The sequence below is a fragment of the Protomyctophum parallelum genome (genome assembly GCF_964188405.1).
Source record: "Protomyctophum parallelum genome assembly, chromosome: 14".
Lineage (NCBI taxonomy): Eukaryota > Metazoa > Chordata > Actinopteri > Myctophiformes > Myctophidae > Protomyctophum > Protomyctophum parallelum.
In genome coordinates this window covers 695,001-709,981 of record NC_139709.1, presented here as the reverse complement: position 1 = coordinate 709,981, position 14,981 = coordinate 695,001, and the positions used below count along the sequence as shown (strand labels likewise).

Here is a 14,981-nt window from a genome sequence, read left to right as displayed (position 1 = left end):
TTCTGGAAGTCTGCTTGTTGGGTCGTAATGCAGAGGTTGTCGGCGTAGATGAAACGCTGGCATTAGGCATTGGGTAGTGGCTGGTCGTTTGTGTAGATATTGAAAAGGAGGGGGGCGAGCACGCTACCTTGTTGGAGGCCGTTCTTTTGGGCTTTCCATTTACTCCTCTGGTCATTTAACTGGACATAGAAGCGCCTGTTGTTGAGGAGGCTTTTCCTGACCATTGTGCGGTGTTGGACAGTGTCGTAGGCAGCAGAGAGATCTCTGAATGCTGCTCCAGTTATTTGTTTCCCCTCAAACCCATCCTCAATGTGTTGGGTGAGGTTGAGCTCTGTCCAGCACAGGAGCGGCTGGGACGGAAACCAGCTTGGTCTTTAGTCAGCTTGGTATCTATGAGTGGCAACAAGGCGTTGGAGTAGCAGCTTCTCATATAGCCTTGTAGGTGATGCAGAGGGAAATGGGTCGGTAGCTCTTTGTGGATAATGGGTCTTTGCCAGGTTTAGGGATTGCAACCACTTTGGCCTTTTCCCAGACAGAAGGGATGGTTTTCTGTGCTATGCATGTGTTCAGCATCCCCACAAGCCAGGTCTTTGCGTTGGGTCCCAGGTGCTGTAACATTTCTGCCAGTAGGTCATCAATCCCTGCTGCTTTTCCGGGTTTCAACTTTCCCATTGCAGTTTCAAGTTCTTCTAGGTCGAAGGGTTTGGTTTGAGGGCTGGCTGATTGTGGTTGGTCTGATACCACTGTGCGATGGTATTCTCCTGTGGGTCGGTGGCGGTCTTGGTCACAACTGGTGGCCAACAGTTGTAACCAACACCGCCACCGACCCACATAGAATACCATCGCACAGTGGTATCAGACCAACCACAATCAGCCAGCCCTCAAACCAAACCCTTCGACTTAGAAGAACGTGAAACTGCAATGGGAAAGTTGAAACCCGGAAAAGCAGCAGGGATTGATGGCATACTTGCAGAAATGATACAGCACCTGGGACCTATCGCAAGGACCTGGCTTGTGGGGATGCTGAACACATGCATAGCACAGAAAACCATCCCTTCTGTTTGGAAAAAGGCTGGAGTAGTTGCAATCCCTAAACCTGGCAAAGACCCATTATCCCCGAAGAGCTACCGACCCATTTCCCTCCTCTGCATCACGTCTTTCTTATACCTGTGGTGTGCGGGCTCCATCCAATACCTACACCAGTTGTGATGCAACAGAGTTTGCTGTGACCGTTGTGAATTATGGGTGGTGTGGTCTTTGCCAAGACGGTGGATTGTGGCCCATGCCTTCCTGCTGTTATTTGTCATTATGGTGTTCTCTATATCTTTTCGTCCTGGGCATGACGTTAAACTGTTCCGTTCGAGAGGACCGGCGACCCTCGAATGTAAACGGCCACGAAAGGAAACTGTGTGTGTGAGGTGTTCTCTATCATTTCATTCCAGACTTCACTGTCTATCTCCTGTGTTTTCCATTCATCTTGAGCGTTACACAGTCGTCTGATGTGCGGGGGGAGGTGCCGGCTAGCGCATAAAGGCACGGACGGGACAGGTGTTGTCTTGACCCATCCCGTGATGATGCGACAGGTGTCATTTAGGGCTGTGTCGACCAATTTGGTGTGACGTGATCGGCTCCAGCTTGAGCAGGAATACTCTGCTGTAGAGAAAGACAGGGCCATGGCAGTTGCACGGATTGTTTGTGGGTCTGCGCCCCACTTGGGAGTTCACTAGTTTTCACAGGATGTTATTGTGGGTGTTGACCGTGGCTTTTGTGTTCTCCAGGTGTTTTTTTGAAGAAGAGTGTCCTGTCCAGTGTAACTCCAAGATACATGGGGTGGGTATGGTTGGAGAGTTTGTGACCATCCCAAGTGACGCTCAGTTCTTTTCTCGCGTCTCGGTTCCTCAGGTGGAAGCTGCATAGTTGGGTTTGTGTGTCTTTCTTTTTCTGTCTTTCTTTCTTAGGACGGAGATCAAGGTAGACGCCATAGGAAGGCTCAACACTAGCCGATGCCCCTAGAGATCCATCCCAAAGCTTCCCTCAGGGAGCACAGCAAGCCAGCTAGCCAGCAAGCCTGCCCAGTCAGCCAACGCAGCCAGTCAGCTCCGCCAGTCAGCCAGTGTAGAAAGTCAGGCTGCCAAGCCAGAGCATATCAGCCCTTGCAGTCAGCCATTGCAGCCATACCAGCCTTGCTCAGTCAGCTCAGCCAGGCCTCTCTTGAGGCCTGGCTCTCTGTCTGCCTGGCCCGGTCTGCCCTGCCCTGCCTTGCAGCAACAGAACCAGCCTTTCTGGAAAGCCAGCCAGCTCAGAATGCGAGCTGAGCAAGCCAGTGCAGCAGCAAGCCCAGACTAGGTTACCGCAGCCTTACTGTGCAGCCACAGCCACTCAGTCTAGACCAGCAGGAGCTGGCCAGGCTCCAACCCTTGCAGCGCAGCCTTAGGCCGGACAGTCCCCCTGCCTGCACTTTGTTGCCTTCCTGGCCTGTCTGCCTGCCTAGGCGCCTCGGTCTTCCTGTCTGTCTGCCTTGGCCTGCCAGTCTGAAACTGGTTTAGACTAACTGCGTGCTTGCCAGCTGCGCTGGCTTGCTGAGCTCGTATTCTGAGCTGGCTGGCTTGCCAGCAAGGCTGGTTCTGTTGCTGCAAGGCAGGGCGGGGCAGACCGGGCCAGGCAGACAGAGAGCCAGGCCTCAAGAGAGGCCTGGCTGAGCTGACTGAGCAAGGCTGGTATGGCTACAATGGTTGACTGCAAGGGCTGATGTGCGCTGGCTTGGCAGCCTGACTTTCTACACTGGCTGACTGGCGGAGCTGGCTGGCTGCGTTGGCTGACTGGGCGGGCTTGCTGACTAGCTGGCTTGCTGGACTCCCTGAGGGAAGCTTTGGGATGGATCTCTAGGGGCATCGGCTTGTGTTGAGCCTTCCAACGGCGTCTACCTTGATCTTCGTCCTAAGAAAGAAAGACAGAAAAAGAAACACACACACAAACTCAACTATGCAGCTTCCACATGAGGAAGGCAGGCAGGCACGCAGGCAGGCACAAGCTGCCTGCGTGCTTGCTTCGCCCTTCAGTTGCTGCTCCAGTTATTTGTTTTCCCTCAAACCCATCCTCAATGTGTTGGGTGAGGTTGAGCTCTGTCCAGCACAGGACGGGACGGAAACCAGCTTGGTCTTTAGTCAGCTTGGTGTCTATGAGTGGTATGAGGCGTTGGAGTAGCAGCCTCTCTTGTAGGTGATGCAGAGGAGGGAAATGGGTCGGTAGCTCTTTGAGGATGATGGGTCTTTGCCAGGTTTGGGGATTGCAACCACTTTGGCTTTTCTCCAGACAGAAGGGATGGTTTTCTGTGCCATGCATGTGTTCAGCATCCCCACGAGCCAGGTCTTTGCGTTAGGTTCCAGGTGCTGTATAATTTCTGCCAGTATGTCATCAATCCCTGCTGCTTTTCCGGGTTTCAACTTTCCCATTGCAGTTTTGAGTTCTTCTAGGTCGAAGGGTTTGGTTTGAGGGCTGGCTGATTGTGGTTGGTCTGATACCACTGTGCGATGGTATTCTCCTGTGGGTCGTGGCGGTGTTGGTTACGACTGTTGGCCACCAGTTGTGATGCAACAGAGTTCGCTGTGACCGTTGTGAATTATGGGTGGCTCCCTGAGGTCCTTGATCCCCATGGGGTCCAACAGTGGTCATTGAAGCGTGCACAGACATGCACAAATGCACCTACACACGCACAGGCGCACATGCGTATGCACACCTGGACCTGTAAATGAACAACAACACAAAAACTAAGGCACTGGTGTCGGACTTCTGGTTTACCGGAACGGGGTTCAACTCCCTGCAGTGCCCTGCTCAATGTGTTATATTTACATGGTTCATTGGTCCATGGTCTCAGGTCATTGAGCGGCGCGCTATATGTGTGCGATTCTTCATCATTGTTGAGGATTTAAAAAAAAGGTGAAAATCAAGGAAAAGCTAAAGGCTATAGTCCATGGTCACGGACCGCATACTGGTCAAGGTAATTCATACTGGTGAAGATCATTTACTAGTCTCATGAAGGTAATTTATACTGGTCAGTCATATACTGGTCACGGTCATTTATACTGGTCAAGGTCATTTGTACTTGTCAAGGTCATTTATACTGGTCAAGGTCATTTACTAGTCTTATTGAAGGTCATTTATACTGCTCAAGGTTATTGATCAATATCAATGACCTTGATGACCCCAAGGTCATTAAGTGGCATGCTATAGTGCGCGATTCTTCATCATTGTTCACGATTTGAAAAAAGGTTAAATCGCGGAAAAGCGAAAGGCTATAGTCCATAGTCTCGGAGGGCATACAAAAATGTGTGGTGCTATACAGGCCGTTCTGGAAAATTTGGGACAGAGGTTCATCGTTGGCATCCAGGGAGTGTGTGTGCAAAATTTGGCATCGACCGGGTTAATGGTGCTGGAGATTAGCTGTTAACAAACTGACGGACACACACACACACACACACTCACTCAGAGTGCAAAACATACTCTATCCCCATGGCTTTGGCCTGGTGCCATACCGTTATTAATTATTGCCTACAATGTCAATTGTGAAATTACTTTACCGTTGCAATGCAAAATTTACATTTCAACGAATGGACCTCGTAAAACAAAACAAAAACCAAGGCACTGGTTGTGGTACTTCTGGTTTACCGGAATGGGGTTCAACTCCCTGCAGTGCTCTGCTCAATTTGTTGTATTTACATGGTTCATTTTTATTTTCTGCTCATTGTGTTGCCTTTTCATAGATGATAACCCCCAGGTTCTTTAATGTGTTTGCACTCCCTACAGTTAGGTTACCAAGTCTATTTATTTATTATTTCTGTTCACTAGAACTAGAACCAATTACCAAAGTAGGCTTTCTAATGACACAACTCGCCTTTGTTTTTATGTGTAGCAAAAACATTCTTTTTATTTACGCCAAAGAGTAGAGGCTGGTCTGCATTCATGCGAGCGGGGAAGTTTAGAGTAACATAGCTCTAAATGAAACGCATTAGAGCTATGGACCAGAGCTAGTAGTCATAGCACTTCATGGTATATGCATAGTTTATATAGTTTCATTATAGATATATTAAACAGAGAGGACTGGAGTCAATTGGGTTATATTATGTTTAACACTAATTTGTCATTCATTTATTTCTAAAACCATTGAACGTGTCGTCTCCAACCAGCTCTCTCTCCATCTCTCACAGAACAACCTGCTGGATCCCAACCAGTCCGGATTCAAGAAGGCCCACTCCACAGAAACTGCCCTGCTGGCAGTCACAGAAGCACTACATGCTGCCCAAGCTGCTTCCCACTCTGCAGTACTGATTCTCCTAGACCTATCAGCAGCATTTGACACAGTGAACCACCAGCTGCTCCTAGAAACCCTAGCGGAGCTAGGCATCGGTGGAACGGCACTAAAGTGGTTCTCCTCCTACCTCACCGATCGGACCTACCAGGTTTCCTGGAAAGGTCTGCTATCATCCCCCCGAACCCTCCAAACTGGGGTCCCACAGGGATCTGTACTTGGTCCCCTCCTTTTCTCACTGTACACTAAATCCCTTGGCACTATCATCTCTGCTCACAATATATCCTATCACTGCTACGCCGATGACACACAACTGTTCCTATCCTTCCCCCCCTCTGCCACTCAGGTGGAAGAGCGCATCACTGCATGCCTGGCTGACATCTCACAGTGGATGTCCTCCAACCACCTCAAGCTGAACCCAGACAAGACTGAGCTTCTCTTCTTCCCAGCTAAGTCCTGCCCTATGCGGGAGCTAACTATTTCCGTAGACAACGCCCTGGTAACGTCTGTCCCAACAGCCAGGAATCTTGGTGTTGTCCTGGACAGTCAGCTCTCGTTCAAAGCTCACATCACAGCTGTCACTCGATCATGTAGGTTCACACTCTATAACATACGACGAATTAGACCGTTCCTCACCCAGGAATCAGCCCAGCTCCTAATCCAGACAACAGTCTTGTCAAAACTCGACTATTGTAACTCCCTCCTTACTGGCCTACCAGCATGTGCACTTAAGCCTCTCCAGCTGATCCAAAATGCAGCAGCTCGCTTGGTCTTCAACCAGCCAAAATTCTCACATGTCTCCCCCCTGCTCCGCTCCCTCCACTGGCTCCCGGTCGCTGCCCGCACAGAATACAAAACTCTGATGCTGGCATTCAAAGCAACCAAAGGTATGGCTCCCCCATATCTTACAAGTATGATTGAACCCTACAAACCCTCCCGCGCACTCAGATCAGCCAACGCAGGGAAACTGGAAGTACCCTCACTAAAAACGCCGGGACAACGCTCCACACGTCCCAAACTCTTCTCCCTTCTGGCTCCAAAACTGTGGAATGCACTTCCCATTGCAGTCAGAACTGCAGCATCACTCCCAATCTTCCGCCGTAGCCTGAAAACCCACCTTTTCAGACTCCATCATGGCCCATAGCACTTACCCTAACCCCTTAGATAGCATTTCTGTTGGCTTAGATAGCATTTGACACAGACTTATAGCATGTTATGTAGACAGCACTATAATTGTATTGTATATAGTCATAGCACGCCATAGTACATATGTATAGCATAGTAGTGAATATGTATAGTTTATTATGTATAGTGTATGTATAGTTTCATCATATAGATATTCCACTGTTACCTTCTTAGCTTACGCATGTTTCATGATAGATGCTTTTATGTGATGTATTCCCATGCTTTTGTTCTTGCTTAAATGTAAGTCGCTCTGGATTAAGAGCGTCTGCTAAATGCCTAAATTGTAAATTGTAAATTGTAATTGTAAATTGAAGCTGTCAAAATCTGACAGACTTCTGGCGGCCATGGCCACGCCCACCTTTTGGTAACGCCCACTTTCGGCCAAGCCCACAAAAAGGACCCCCCATGTCATTTGCCAGGCAGGCTCCACTCTCAGACAGATATTTGGCTCCGTCTTATGAGCTAATTTAGAACTTCCTGTCTGAGAGCTAGCTAATTTAAGACATCCGGTTGCCTTCAGAATAAAATAAGGTTATTTAATTCGTTAATTAAATAATTGTCAATGCCCCAAGGCACAGCACTTTTTTGAGCGTTGACCTCAGTAGAAGGTCTGCTGCCGTGAATTTTACACCTCTCCCACTTAGCGGAGAGTGGGGTGTGGTACAGGACATCTCCCCGAACGCGTGGGTATACTGCATCTACAAGTAGTACAAGATAAATTGAAACCATTGACACCTACTTCGATGGTTCAGTTGTCATCTATGCCGGGGAATTTAGCAGCTCTCATTCAAGCGTTTTTTCAAATGATTGCAAAACAATCTGTGGTGTCACTCAACAACTAGTGAATAGCATCTTACTTGGCCTTAGGAATGCACAATGACCCATTAGATTTTATACACAAACTAGTAGTTTGGTTGAGTATGTGTGGTGTCCACACAGTTGTTCAAGCAAAACATACAGACATCTGTACATTCTGTGCCTGGACAGTTGAAAGCAATTAACAGAACAATAACGGAGGACAATTTGGAAGAAGATGATGATGATGTGGTTTTATGCAATGAAAGTCTAAATGACAATATGTGTGAAGCTATACCATTACCAATTCTAACATTTCTACAACAGACATCTGCTATCAAAAAATTTCACACACGGCTTGAAGAAGCAGCAGCGCAGGACTCAACATTTAGACGGAAACTTGAGAAATTCAATCTAGCCAACACATCAGTGTCATTAGTGTCTCAGAAATGTTCTAGGACAGAAGTATGCACCATATTAAACAGCTTTGTAGAATACACACTTCGGTCTCCTTTCCTTGGAGATGACCTGCTTTGCCTGAAAAGTCTTAGTCTGTATAGTTGTACTCAATGTGGTGACAAGGCCTTACCATCTACAAAGAACATGTCACAATTCATAGTGCAGCCACTTGACGTGTCACAAAAAGGCATCTTAGACACTATTGCACAAATATTACCTGCTCAATCTGAACAATGTGAAACATGTCAGCAGGAAAAGAGCTTATCAACATATGAAGTAATTAACAGCCCACAGACCTTACTTCTCCTGTTAAGAGCTGGCACAAAAATTCCAAAAACGTTAAATTTATCCTGTCTGTACCACCAAAATGAGTATGCTTTGACCAGTATGTGTGTATTTTTCGACAGGCCACCATATGCGTCATTGTACATCCTTAAAGATCATAAATGGCATATCTGGACAAATGAATCGAATGACACAGCAGGCTATACCTTTGAGCTGATGCAAAGAACATCCGCTCGACAGCACACAAAGACAGTAGTCACAAGTAGTTTCTATGTCGTGTCATACGAGAAAATAAACAGTCGAGAAATAATCAAGTTTCGTCAGGACAAACAAATGCATAAATGCACAGACAGATGCAATCAACGCACACAAGTGACACCCATTCCAAAGCTAGGGTAACTCCTTGACCTGACTTAGCTTGCATAGAGAAAGTGATTTCATGTCAATGCCCCAAGGCACAGCACTTTTTTGAGCGTTGACCCCAGTAGAAGGTCTGCTGCTGTGAATTTTACACCTCTCTCGCTTAGCGGAGAGTGGGGTGTGGTAGAGGACATCTCCCCGAACACGTGGGTATGTCCAGATAGTTGCCTCGCGGAGGCCTCTTTGTCCAGTGTCCATTCTGGGTCCGGATACGGTACTTTTTGTCAGCATTGACCCCAGTAGAAGGTCTGCTGCTGTGAATTTTACACCTCTCCCGCTTAGCGGAGAGTGTGGTGTGGTAGAGGACATCTCCCCGAACACGTGGGTATGTCCAGATAGTTGCCTCGCGGAGGCCTCTTTGTCCAGTGTCCATTCTGGGTCCGGAAACGGTACTTTTTTCAGCGTTGACCACAGTAGAAGGTCTGCTGCTGTGAATTTTACACCTCTCCCGCTTAGCGGAGAGTGGGGTGTGGTACAGGACATCTCCCCGAACGCGTGGGTATGTCCAGATAGTTGCCTCGCGGAGCCGTCTATTGTCCAGTGTCCATTCTGGGTCCGGAAACGGTACTTTTTGTCAGCCTTGACCCCAGTAGAAGGTCTGCTGCTGTGAATTTTACACCTCTCCCGCTTAGCGGAGAGTGTGGTGTGGTAGGGGACATCTCCCCGAACGTGTGGGTATGTCCAGATAGTTGCCTCGCGGAGGCCTCTTTGTCCAGTGTCCATTCTGGGTCCGGAAACGGTACTTTTTGTCAGCATTGACCCCAGTAGAAGGTCTGCTGCTGTGAATTTTACACCTCTCCCGCTTAGCGGAGAGTGTGGTGTGGTAGAGGACATCTCCCCGAACGCGTGGGTATGTCCAGATAGTTGCCTCGCGGAGGCCTCTTTGTCCAGTGTCCATTCTGGGTCCGGAAACGGTACTTTTTTCAGCGTTGACCACAGTAGAAGGTCTGCTGCTGTGAATTTTACACCTCTCCCGCTTAGCGGAGAGTGGGGTGTGGTACAGGACATCTCCCCGAACGCGTGGGTATGTCCAGATAGTTGCCTCGCGGAGCCGTCTTTTGTCCAGTGTCCATTCTGGGTCCGGAAACGGTACTTTTTGTCAGCCTTGACCCCAGTAGAAGGTCTGCTGCTGTGAATTTTACACCTCTCCCGCTTAGCGGAGAGTGTGGTGTGGTAGAGGACATCTCCCCGAACGTGTGGGTATGTCCAGATAGTTGCCTCGCGGAGGCCTCTTTGTCCAGTGTCCATTCTGGGTCCGGAAACGGTACTTTTTGTCAGCATTGACCCCAGCAGAAGGTCTGCTGCTGTGAATTTTACACCTCTCCCGCTTAGCGGAGAGTGTGGTGTGGTAGAGGACATCTCCCCGAACGCGTGGGTATGTCCAGATAGTTGCCTCGCGGAGGCCTCTTTGTCCAGTGTCCATTCTGGGTCCGGAAACGGTACTTTTTTCAGCGTTGACCACAGTAGAAGGTCTGCTGCTGTGAATTTTACACCTCTCCCGCTTAGCGGAGAGTGTGGTGTGGTACAGGACATCTCCCCGAACGTGTGGGTATGTCCAGATAGTTGCCTCGCGGAGGCCTCTTTGTCCAGTGTCCATTCTGGGTCCGGAAACGGTACTTTTTGTCAGCATTGACCCCAGTAGAAGGTCTGCTGCTGTGAATTTTACACCTCTCCCGCTTAGCGGAGAGTGTGGTGTGGTAGAGGACATCTCCCCGAACGTGTGGGTATGTCCAGATAGTTGCCTCGCGGAGGCCTCTTTGTCCAGTGTCCATTCTGGGTCCGGAAACGGTACTTTTTTCAGCCTTGACCCCAGTAGAAGGTCTGCTGCTGTGAATTTTACACCTCTCCCGCTTAGCGGAGAGTGTGGTGTGGTAGAGGACATCTCCCCGAACGCGTGGGTATGTCCAGATAGTTGCCTCGCGGAGGCCTCTTTGTCCAGTGTCCATTCTGGGTCCGGAAACGGTACTTTTTGTCAGCCTTGACCCCAGTAGAAGGTCTGCTGCTGTGAATTTTACACCTCTCCCGCTTAGCGGAGAGTGTGGTGTGGTAGAGGACATCTCCCCGAACGTGTGGGTATGTCCAGATAGTTGCCTCGCGGAGGCCTCTTTGTCCAGTGTCCATTCTGGGTCCGGAAACGGTACTTTTTGTCAGCCTTGACCCCAGTAGAAGGTCTGCTGCTGTGAATTTTACACCTCTCCCGCTTAGCGGAGAGTGTGGTGTGGTAGAGGACATCTCCCCGAACGTGTGGGTATGTCCAGATAGTTGCCTCGCGGAGGCCTCTTTGTCCAGTGTCCATTCTGGGTCCGGAAACGGTACTTTTTGTCAGCATTGACCCCAGCAGAAGGTCTGCTGCTGTGAATTTTACACCTCTCCCGCTTAGCGGAGAGTGTGGTGTGGTAGAGGACATCTCCCCGAACGCGTGGGTATGTCCAGATAGTTGCCTCGCGGAGGCCTCTTTGTCCAGTGTCCATTCTGGGTCCGGAAACGGTACTTTTTTCAGCGTTGACCACAGTAGAAGGTCTGCTGCTGTGAATTTTACACCTCTCCCGCTTAGCGGAGAGTGGGGTGTGGTACAGGACATCTTTTGTCCAGTGTCCACTTTATAAAGTCCATGCACTCCAGTGAATAGCATTTATCCATTTAGATAACTTTATTATTATTATTATAAGGATTTAATTACTTATTCTTACACAGAAACATAATGTGTGTCTTATAGCATCATATAGCATCATTTAAATGCTTAATTTGTAGTTTTAATGTGCAAATTAAACTTTTTTTCAATACTCTAGAGGGTACTCTTATTTTGAAGAGATCGTCCGGAAGTCTTAAATTAGCTCACTAGATATTCCACATTTGTCACTTTTTTCTCCAATATTTGTTTTGTTGATAATAGCCGATCTACAAGCTCACAACGCGTCGCATGGCGATGCGTTGTGAGTGAGCTTGTAGATCGGCTATTTTCGACAACAGCCAATAGTTTTGGACTATAGTTTTCACAGACCTAGTTTGCTTGTTTCTCTCTGGCCAAACCTGGCAACAGCGACAACACCGCTCCTGTCAGAAGCTCCAGCATCATCAGCAGCAGCGTCCATTTGGTTTCCGTCTGTTAAAATAAACCCTTTTAATGTTTACATTTTAACCCAATCTGCACATTATTATCACCTGCCGAACTGCGTCATTAAGACAGGTAATTCATTATGATGTAGTCATTCATTAGTGTAATAGTTTACCGGTGTTAGGTTGCATTGTGTTCTAACGGCTACATTGTAACGGTATTATAGCTTCACAGCCGTTGCATTGTGTTCTAACTTCTAACGGTTACATTGTAGCGGCCGTTAGGTTGCATATTGTGTTCTAACCTCAGAGTATATTATTCTAACGGGCCGTTGTTATTATTAGCTTCTAGGCGGCTAACGGTCTGAGCTAGCAGCTATAGGGCACAGAGCAGATCTACAAGCTGCGTCCATCCTTCATAACTCTAGGCTCCACAGCTTGTAGATCTGTTCCGTTTCTGTCCGCAGGCTGTCTGTCGTTAGACATGGTGGTGACGTCATGGAACACAGACATAAAGAAGGCTTTGTTGAGGTTCTTCACATGATACTGAATCAGTTGTTATTAATTTATTATATAATAATAATAATAATAATAGCTCAAATATAGCGCTTTTCTAAATACCCAAAGCGCTTTACATAGGAACACTATAGGAACAGACTTTAATAAGAAAAGAAAAGAAAAGAACAAAGCAAAACATAACAGATAAAAAGATAAAAGGATAAACGAGGCCTCAGCTGGGGAAAGCTATCCTGAAGAGGTGTGTTTTGAGTGAGGTTTTGAAGGAGAGGAGAGAGAGAGAGGGAGCAGCTCTGAGATGGTTAGGGAGTTCATTCCAGAGTTTGGGGGCCGAAACATAGACTATACTATACTATACTATAGCCTACTATACTATACTATAGTAGTATATACTATACTATACGTATGTCGAAAGGCTGATTATTGTTATTATACATGTCAAAAGGCTACCCTGTAAAACAGTATTCATATTATTATTATTATTATTATGACCACCGGAGAGACTGGTGGCAGCCGGAAATTAGACGGCACCCGGGAGCTGTATGGGTTAGCGCCCCAGCCTGTGTCTTCCGTGAGGAAGAAGCCCAACAAACCCACGGTGAGGCCTTTAAGGAGGGCCATGCAAGCCTCAAGCGGAGTCTGCGGCACCACCAAGGGCAAGGTGGAGCCTGCGGAACCGTTGCGGCTTGAGAATCCACCACTCCTGAATGAAGTGCCCGGTGCTGGGAGTCTGGTGCAACGCACAGGGGCCTGACCTGGTGAGAGCAGGAGTGGACCTGGTGAGACGTAGGAGGGGCCCGGACAGGTGTCAACCCACAGAGCCTATAGTCCTTCCATGCGCCAGAATGGTACCTCCCAGTCCCGGCAGAGTAGTTCAGGAGGAACGGATTGTGTGGCCCTGGTTTTTCCCTAGTGGGACTGATTGAGGTGTAGCTACTGGGACGTAAGTCGGGACTTGATCACTCCTGGCTGGGTCACCTGAGTGAGGGGTATGATGTTGCGAGACCCGAAACCCCGATGACCTCAGGATACACATCACTGAGGATACGTCCCAGGTGCATCCATTTATGTATGTATTTTGTTTTATTATTATTATTATTATTATTATTATTAAATGCATGTCAAAAGGCTACCCTGTAAAACAATATTAGTATTATTATTGTTATTGTTATTATACATGTCAAAAGGCTACCCTGTAAAACAATATTAGTATTATTATTATTATATACATGTCAAATTAGCCTACACGGCTACAAGTGTATTAAAATGCATTACATTATTATCACAGTTATGGTTTATGCACAAAAATGACTGCATGCCAAGCAGCTCATACTGTACATACTGTACATACACACTGTTCATACTGTAATAAACCTTGTAGAAATGTAAAGAGACCTACATAATATTTCCACTGTGACCCCTTTTCCACCGGTTGGTTCCCAGTGGGAACCGGTTCAGTTATTTTTGGTTTTTAGTCCATGAGCCAGAGCTCCAAAATTGGTGGGCAAATACCCTATATTAAATTGTTTATAGGATCAATCAATACAAGTAAATTAATACTTGATAACACAGTATAGTATAGCTTAGTAATTTTCGATTATTTTGCATATTTTCCGGCATAATGCCTCATTTGCATATTTAAAAATGTAAAATATGTAATACAATAAATCATTGTCTTCGTGTAAGTTCTCAATTGGGGGAAGTCTCATGGTGATAACAATCTAATATAGGTCTCAATTCATAATTAGCGTTCCAATGTTAGAGCTCTGGCTCATGGACTAAGAACTGAACCGGTTCCCATTTGGAACCAACCGGTGGAAAAGGGGCCTGTGAGCATAACCTGTGACCCCCAATCCAACCCTTGATGGATTGGGGTGATGCAGTGGTGATGCAGTGATGCACTGCAGGGTCCCATTTTTACAGTCTTTGGTAGCCATGACCCGGCCGGGGATCGAACCCCAGCCTCCCAGTCTCAGGGCGGACACTCTAACCACAAGGCCACTGAGCTGCCGTTGTACATTGCCACAGTACAATTCATTGATGGAATGCCACCAGCCGATGGACTTTAAATATTAACCCATTCTGACCTGAGATCAGATTCATACGAGGTTTCCGCCGGACACACACTGGTCTGATGAACCCATTCTGACCTGAGATCAGATTCTAAAAATGTCAGTCGCTCTTCGATTTTTCAAAAATAGCAGACCTACAAGCTCGTATCGCGCCACTCGGTGGCGCGATATGAGCTTGTAGATCTGCTATTTTTCAATAGCTAAAGCATAACATGATGCCAACACCAAAATGGGTGCCCGGTCAGAATGGGTTAAATAATATTCAATCTACACATTTCATAATGGAGCAGTTTGATAATTCATCTTAACCTTAAAACCTACACATTAATATACCCAACACAATAGAGGGTATGACATCATCATCAAACCAGGAAGTTATGCAGGAAGGCCTACTGAGTGGCAAAAAGCTACTTTCTGGCCTTGACAGCCCATACACATCCGAACAGAAAAGTCCTATCCGATTGCATTAAACAACGTTAAACAATGTTAAACTCACTTTGCCTGTTGCTTTGCCACTCGATGTGCCATTCACTTTAAGCATGCGCATACCTATTACTCTATGATCCAATATGTAATATCCGTGCACTGCATTAAACTGAATGTCTTAACCCATTTTGACCAGATTCTAAAAATGTCTGTTTGAAAATGAGAGTTTTCTGAAAAAGCTATGTTTCTATGTCAGTCGTTCTTCGATTTTTCTAAAATAGCAGACCTACAAGCTACACCGAGTGGCGCGCTACGAGCTTGTAGATCTTTGAACGCGTTCAGGTACAACACTGCACAGTACCATGCCTGTCTGTCTCTCTGCCTGTCTGTCTCATAGCATCATGTCAGATAAGAGCCTGTCTGTCTCTCTGCCTGTCTGTCTCTCTGCCTGTCTGTCTCTCTGT

The 14,981-nt window shown here is 47.1% G+C and overlaps 1 protein-coding gene across 4 annotated transcripts in view; it reads left to right on the top strand.

Moving 5' to 3' along the window:
* Nucleotides 1-11,509: 11,509 nt before the first annotated feature.
* The window catches only part of LOC310870259 (dynein, cytoplasmic 1, intermediate chain 2a-like), a 36,532-nt gene continuing 33,060 nt past the window's right edge, over nt 11,510-14,981 (top strand). For all 4 annotated transcript variants that reach the window (XM_083781418.1, XM_083781416.1, XM_083781417.1 and 1 more), the window contains exon 1: nt 11,510-11,636. The gene's annotated coding sequence lies outside the window, so the exon portion shown is untranslated. The remainder of the gene's footprint in view (nt 11,637-14,981) is intronic.